General features: G+C 40.3%; 1 non-coding gene across 1 annotated transcript; it reads left to right on the forward strand.

Moving 5' to 3' along the window:
- The first annotated feature begins 3,941 nt into the window (after window positions 1-3,941).
- On the forward strand, window positions 3,942-4,023 carry TRNAS-CGA (transfer RNA serine (anticodon CGA)). The gene has a single exon. It is a non-coding gene; the product is annotated as a tRNA-Ser (tRNA).
- Window positions 4,024-7,962: the final 3,939 nt, after the last annotated feature.

Below are 7,962 nucleotides of genomic sequence, written 5' to 3' on the forward strand. Positions count from 1 at the left end.
AGAATCTTTTTATTATCGGCTACAATTTCAGAAGTTAACCTTTAGTATTTCTTCCATTTCAGTTTTATAAATAGGTGGCTTATTTTTGTGTCACTATTGCCTCTCCACATATTTGTTATCGCTACCTCTTTCATGTCTTTGCTACACCTCATTCCTACTTTAGCACTGGTGTAAACGCTTCAAATTATTATACCGTTGCTCTCTCATTCATACCTGCGCATGCACTTGAAAGTTACTTTACCAATAAAAGACGCAAAGAGAGAAATAGAACAAAAGTGCTGGCTGGATTGGCAAACACACTTCATAAAACTGCATTTTCTTTTTTATTCTCCCCCGTGTTACATGCTTAACCTCCCCATGTGTAATTTCTCTTAACCTGCTGTCCCAGGAAGAGAATTTCATCTACAGGCTCTTTCTGTGTTTTTTTCCCTAGTCTGTCTTTCCCATTTCTTAGCTGTGTAACTGTTCCTTTACGCGCTCTATTTAAACGCCATCAATCTCATTTGAGCTCCTTGCTCCCGCTTCTGTTTTCTCCACCTCTCATACTGCCAGTTCTCTCTTTCTCTGTGGTTGGTGGCTACTTTCCTGAGCTTCCGAAGCCACGTGGTTCCTGCCTCTTGTTGTCAGACTTGAATTGGAAAAGGAACCATATTAACAAGCCTTTACCACTCACACACGGCGGAAGTTTATACCTTAATTCAGTGAGCTAAGAAAAGCGTGTTGTGGGTCCCCTACGAGCCATGGTGCTTGCTTCATCATGATTTGGCACCAGTCATTAGCCGCAGCTCTGCTAATGAGCCACTGAGGTCAGTTTCAATATTTACTCAAAAACATAACCATGCAGCCCACCCCTCAACTGTGTATTTATCTTGCTTTTCTGCTGTTCGTGTGATTAGCTGGGAGGAGCTCACGGCGACATCCTCCCTATAAAAGTGTAGATGGATCACTCTCTAACTCTTTCTTGCTTCACATACAAATGGCTTGAAAGGTGCAGGGAAGATGCAGGTCTAATAGACAGAATAGAAGGTCTGTGCCAGGTGGGTTTCTCTGCATTGGTGTCCCATCACAGGTCCGCAAGTGTAATGTGTGATCTTTGACTCCTGGCATTTCACAAGCAGGCGGCCAGGAAACGGTTTCAGCCTATCAACCACTGAGGAGACGCAGCCTCTGAATGAGGAATGAGGAAGCAATGAATACATCCAGCCTATCACAGGAACAGCCCTGAGTGTTCCGAATTATAAATTCTCCATGTCACTGTATGTCGTTGAGCCCAAGTAGCTCGCCGTGATCGTATAGTGGTTAGTACTCTGCGTTGTGGCCGCAGCAACCTCGGTTTGAATCCGAGTCACGGCACTGTGGTTGGCAATGTCACGGCAGTTGGGTGTTAATTTTACAGAATTAGCAAATGTACCAGTGGTTTTTGTAAAATGTCTATTAAAAACAGATCCTTTCAAATATTTAAACCATCTAACAACAAATGATTTAAACTCGCATGATTATAAGATGTAGCTATAATGTATTTACTTACATAAATTATCGTTCTTGAACCTATTGGGGGTGGAGGGGGAGCGGAGCTCACCCCCCAGGTGCAGTTGAGTGACCTGTGTTGTGGCTCTCTAGAGGTAAGGCACAAATTTTGCTGTCACCCAGCCCAATCCAGACGTGTATTGGGGCCAGGTTTCAGGCAAATAGAGCAGTAAGTGCAGAGAAATGTTCACTCTCTAAAAGTGGCATTTCTAAAATAGTAAAGTTAAATCCAACCTCACCAGTAAGTAGGATTTTCAATAAATAAATAAAGCTACTCCTCTCCGATATGGAATTACCAAATAAAAAGTTTAGGGGAATACACAGAGCTAACCTATGAGAGGGGTAGACCTCACAGTAGAGAAAAATGAAATAGACTGTTTGGTACTTACAGGACACGCGAACCACCAAAGTACATATCTTATTTTTTACTTACATAGCATCATGCACCTAGGACTACCTAGGGCCTACCTTAGGTGTAAATTATATGTAATAAAAGGGGAGTTTAAGGCTTGGCAAGTAGGCTGGGACTCCCCTGGGAGACCCCTGAGTCTATGCCCAGAACCATAACTCTGCCAGTCGAGTACTTACCTAAAAGCCGATAACTCACTTTTCTTCCATAGGCTAAAATTTCGTTGTTTCACTTGGAAATTCTTCTAAGTGGTGTGGAGTTTTGGAACTTTAAAATATTCATCTAAAATCAGCCGAACAACGAATTCTGATTTACTCACCTGTTATCAGGAGAGACCTCAGTGCTGCATCTTGGAGCTCAGTACTGACCCTGAAAAGTAATTTTAACCGTACTTACCAGTAACTCGAATTTCCTTCCATGGGATATCATTGCCTGCTTTTTGCTGAAAATTTTCTAAGTGTCGATTTATGAAACTTACAAATATTCTTTAAAAATCGTACCAACTGTGAAAACGTAATTGTTTACCTGTTTTAGAGAGATGTCCCAGTACTGAGCCTAGGAGCCCAGCACTGGATTACAAAAGTAACGAGAACGTACTTTACCCGTAACTTGAATTTTCTTCCATAGGAAACCATTGACTGTTTTTCTGTGAAATTTCTTCTAAGTGTCGATTTTGCAAACATGTAAATATTCCTTAAAAATCGCCTGTATAACTTAAACGCAGTTTCTCAACTGCTTACAGGTGGTACAGTAGTGCTGGATCTAGGATCCAACACTGACCTAGAAAAAGTAACCATAACCCCACTTACCTGCTAAGTGAATTTCCTTCCATAGGATAACATTGGTAATTTGATCAGCAAAAGTTTCTAAGTGTCAACTTGTAAAATAGCAAAATATTGCTTAAAAATCACAACAGTAACTAAAACGAATGTACTCACTTGTTTCCAAGAACTGTCCCAGGACTGAATCTAGGATCCAGTCCTGGGTTTAGAAAAGTAATCCTGAAAGTAATTAATTGCATATAACTTAAAATTCCCATTGAGCTCAATGTATTATTGTGATTCAAATTGTGTTGCCTATTGCAATAAACTGTAACTATGACCTGCAAAAGTCAATTGCCTATTGCAAAGTATTTAACTAAAGCATCTCATTCTGAGAAAGTATATTTTGATACCTATTGTTGGTTCTAAAATAAAACAACAATATCTTTTGTATGCAAACCAATGGCCTAGAGTTCAGTTCTTGAGTGTGAGAGACCATTTGCTGACTGAGTGTGTACAACAAATGTTTTACACTGTACTCTGATACTGCCTTACTGCTCGGCAAGCTACCACTTTAGAGAGTAAGGTTATATCTAACTTTTGCCTCTGCCAAACCTCTGGGGACTGGGGACTCTGTGCACACTGTACCTATTTGGGAACAGTATATACAGAGCCACTTTCTCACAGTAGTGATAAAGTGATTAGAGTCCTAAGGCCAACATAAAGATACAGCAAAACGTGAGGTGAAAAGCAAAAAGGTTGCTGGTAGGCCACCTTAAGGATGCCAGGTCTACCAAAAACTGAACTAAGGATAACATGAGTAAAACATCAGGTTTCTCTACTGCATTTGGTGAGACAAGTGGGCCTTCTTTTATCTTCCATTCAAGCAATCTTTGACAGACCCCTTTATTATAGAGCTTTTCAAGGATTAAAGATAAGGCACTTACAAAGGAGTCCCAAATACTCAGAGATGGTTGACTTCTGTAATATGGGTCGTAGACTAAAAGCAGCGCAAAAACAGAGTGCAACAGGGTCCAAAAAACTTGAGTGCCACAAGAGAGTTTGAATGCAAGCGTATCCTTTTACAGATCCAGAGATATACTCATGCAATTTTTGTTTTTAGGACAGAACGTGCATGATGAAAAAAACATTGTTTTTAAAAAGCGCATTGCAGAATATCAGTACTTTGATGTGGGAAAACTTCAAAACTTTCAAACAAAATTTTTGTAGGCAGCTTACAGCAAGTTGTTGTGGCCGAGTGGTTAAGGCGATGGACTCGAAATCCATTGGGGTATCCCCGCGCAGGTTCGAATCCTGCCAACAACGAGAATCTTTTTATTATCGGCTACAATTTCAGAAGTTAACCTTTAGTATTTCTTCCATTTCAGTTTTATAAATAGGTGGCTTATTTTTGTGTCACTATTGCCTCTCCACATATTTGTTATCGCTACCTCTTTCATGTCTTTGCTACACCTCATTCCTACTTTAGCACTGGTGTAAACGCTTCAAATTATTATACCGTTGCTCTCTCATTCATACCTGCGCATGCACTTGAAAGTTACTTTACCAATAAAAGACGCAAAGAGAGAAATAGAACAAAAGTGCTGGCTGGATTGGCAAACACACTTCATAAAACTGCATTTTCTTTTTTATTCTCCCCCGTGTTACATGCTTAACCTCCCCATGTGTAATTTCTCTTAACCTGCTGTCCCAGGAAGAGAATTTCATCTACAGGCTCTTTCTGTGTTTTTTTCCCTAGTCTGTCTTTCCCATTTCTTAGATGTGTAACTGTTCCTTTACGCGCTCTATTTAAACGCCATCAATCTCATTTGAGCTCCTTGCTCCCGCTTCTGTTTTCTCCACCTCTCATACTGATAGTTCTCTCTTTCTCTGTGGTTGGTGGCTACTTTCCTGAGCTTCCGAAGCCACGTGGTTCCTGCCTCTTGTTGTCAGACTTGAATTGGAAAAGGAACCATATTAACAAGCCTTTACCACTCACACACGGCGGAAGTTTATACTTTAATTCAGTGAGCTAAGAAAAGCGTGTTGTGGGTCCCCTACGAGCCATGGTGCTTGCTTCATCATGATTTGGCACCAGTCATTAGCCGCAGCTCTGCTAATGAGCCACTGAGGTCAGTTTCAATATTTACTCAAAAACATAACCATGCAGCCCACCCCTCAACTGTGTATTTATCTTGCTTTTCTGCTGTTCGTGTGATTAGCTGGGAGGAGCTCACGGCGACATCCTCCCTATAAAAGTGTAGATGGATCACTCTCTAACTCTTTCTTGCTTCACATACAAATGGCTTGAAAGGTGCAGGGAAGATGCAGGTCTAATAGACAGAATAGAAGGTCTGTGCCAGGTGGGTTTCTCTGCATTGGTGTCCCATCACAGGTCCGCAAGTGTAATGTGTGATCTTTGACTCCTGGCATTTCACAAGCAGGCGGCTAGGAAACGGTTTCAGCCTATCAACCACTGAGGAGACGCAGCCTCTGAATGAGGAATGAGGAAGCAATGAATACATCCAGCCTATCACAGGAACAGCCCTGAGTGTTCCGAATTATAAATTCTCCATGTCACTGTATGTCGTTGAACCCAAGTAGCTTGCCGTGATCGTATAGTGGTTAGTACTCTGCGTTGTGGCCGCAGCAACCTCGGTTCAAATCTGAGTCACGGCATTGTGGTTGGCAATGTCACGGCAGTTGGGTGTTAATTTTACAGAATTAGCAAATGTACCAGTGGTTTTTGTGAAATGTCTATTAAAAACAGATCCTTTCAAATATTCAAACCATCTAACAACAAATGATTTAAACTCGCATGATTATAAGCTGTAGCTATAATGTATTAACTTACATAAATTATCGTTCTTGAACCTATTGGGGGTGGAGGGGGAGCGGAGCTCACCCCCCAGGTGCAGTTGAGTGACCTGTGTTGTGGCTCTCTAGAGGGAAGGCACAAATTTTGCTGTCACCCAGCCCAATCCAGACGTGTATTGGGGCCAGATTTCAGGCAAATAGAGCAGTAAGTGCAGAGAAATGTTCACTCTCTAAAAGTGGCATTTCTAAAATAGTAAAGTGAAATCCAACCTCACCAGTAAGTAGGATTTTCAATAAATAAATAAAGCTACTCCTCTCCGATATGGAATTACCAAATAACAAGTATAGGGGAATACACAGAGCTAACCTATGAGAGGGGTAGACCTCACAGTAGTGAAAAATGAAATAGACTGTTTGGTACTTACAGGACATGCGAACCACCAAAGTACATATCTTATTTTTTACTTACATAGCATCATGCACCTAGGACTACCTAGGGCCTACCTTAGGTGTAAATTATATGTAATAAAAGGGGAGTTTAAGGCTTGGCAAGTAGGCTGGGACTCCCCTGGGAGACCCCTGAGTCTATGCCCAGAACCATAACTCTGCCAGTCGAGTACTTACCTAAAAGCCGATAACTCACTTTTCTTCCATAGGCTAACATTGAGTGGTTTCACTTGGAAATTCTTCTAAGTGGTGTGGAGTTTTGGAACTTTAAAATATTCATCTAAAATCAGCCGAACAACGAATTCTGATTTACTCACCTGTTATCAGGAGAGACCTCAGTGCTGCATCTTGGAGCTCAGTACTGACCCTGAAAAGTAATTTTAACCGTACTTACCAGTAACTCGAATTTCCTTCCATGGGATATCATTGCCTGCTTTTTGCAGAAAATTTTCTAAGTGTCGATTTTTGAAACTTACAAATATTCTTTAAAAATCGTACCAACTGTGAAAACGTAATTGTTTACCTGTTTTAGATAGATGTCCCAGTACTGAGCCTAGGAGCCCAGCACTGGATTACAAAAGTAACAAGAACGTACTTTACCCGTAACTTGAATTTTCTTCCATAGGAAACCATTGACTGTTTTTCTGTGAAATTTCTTCTGTGTCGATTTTGCAAACATGTAAATATTCCTTAAAAATCGCCTGTATAACTTAAACGCAGTTTCTCAACTGCTTACAGGTGGTACAGTAGTGCTGGATCTAGGATCCAACACTGACCTAGAAAAAGTAACCATAACCCCACTTACCTGCTAAGTGAATTTCCTTCCATAGGATAACATTGGTAATTTGATCAGCAAAAGTTTCGAAGTGTCAACTTTTAAAATAGCGAAATATTGCTTAAAAATCACAACAGTAACTAAAACGAATTTACTCACTTGTTTCCAAGAACTGTCCCAGGACTGAATCTAGGATCCAGTCCTGGATTTAGAAAAGTAATCCTGAAAGTAATTAATTGCATATAACTTAAAATTCCCATTGAGCTCAATGTATTATTGTGATTCAAATTGTGTTGCCTATTGCAATAAACTGTAACTATGACCTGCAAAAGTCAATTGCCTATTGCAAAGTATTTAACTAAAGCATCTCATTCTGAGAAATTATATTTTGATACCTATTGTTGGTTCTAAAATAAAACAACAATATCTTTTGTATGCAAACCAATGGCCTAGAGTTCAGTTCTTGAGTGTGTGAGACCATTTGCTGACTGAGTGTGTACAACAAATGTTTTACACTGTACTCTGATACTGCCTTACTGCTCGGCAAGCTTCCACTTTAGAGAGTAAGGTTATATCTAACTTTAGCCTCTGCCAAACCTCTGGGGACTGGGGACTCTGTGCACACTGACCTTATTTGGGAACAGTATATACAGAGCCACTTTCTCACAGTAGTGATAAAGTGATTAGAGTCCTAAGGCCAACATAAAGATACAGCAAAACGTGAGGTGAAAAGCAAAAAGGTTGCTGGTAGGCCACCTTAAGGATGCCAGGTCTAACAAAAACTGAACTAAGGATAACATGAGTAAAACATCAGGTTTCTCTACTGCATTTGGTGAGACAAGTGGGCCTTCTTTTATCTTCCATTCAAGCAATCTTTGACAGACCCCTTTATTATAGAGCTTTTCAAGGATTAAAGATAAGGCACTTACAAAGGAGTCCCAAATACTCAGAGATGGTTGACTTCTGTAATATGGGTCGTAGACTAAAAGCAGCGCAAAAACAGAGTGCAACAGGGTCCAAAAAACTTGAGTGCCACAAGAGAGTTTGAATGCAAGCGTATCCTTTTACAGATCCAGAGATATACTCATGCAATTTTTGTTTTTAGGACAGAACGTGCATGATGAAAAAAACATTGTTTTTAAAAAGCGCATTGCAGAATATCAGTACTTTGATGTGGGAAAACTTCAAAACTTTCAAACAAAATATTTGTAGGTAGCTTACAGCAA

The sequence above is a fragment of the Triturus cristatus genome, chromosome 12, assembly GCF_964204655.1.
Source record: "Triturus cristatus chromosome 12, aTriCri1.1, whole genome shotgun sequence".
NCBI classification, from domain to species: domain Eukaryota; kingdom Metazoa; phylum Chordata; class Amphibia; order Caudata; family Salamandridae; genus Triturus; species Triturus cristatus.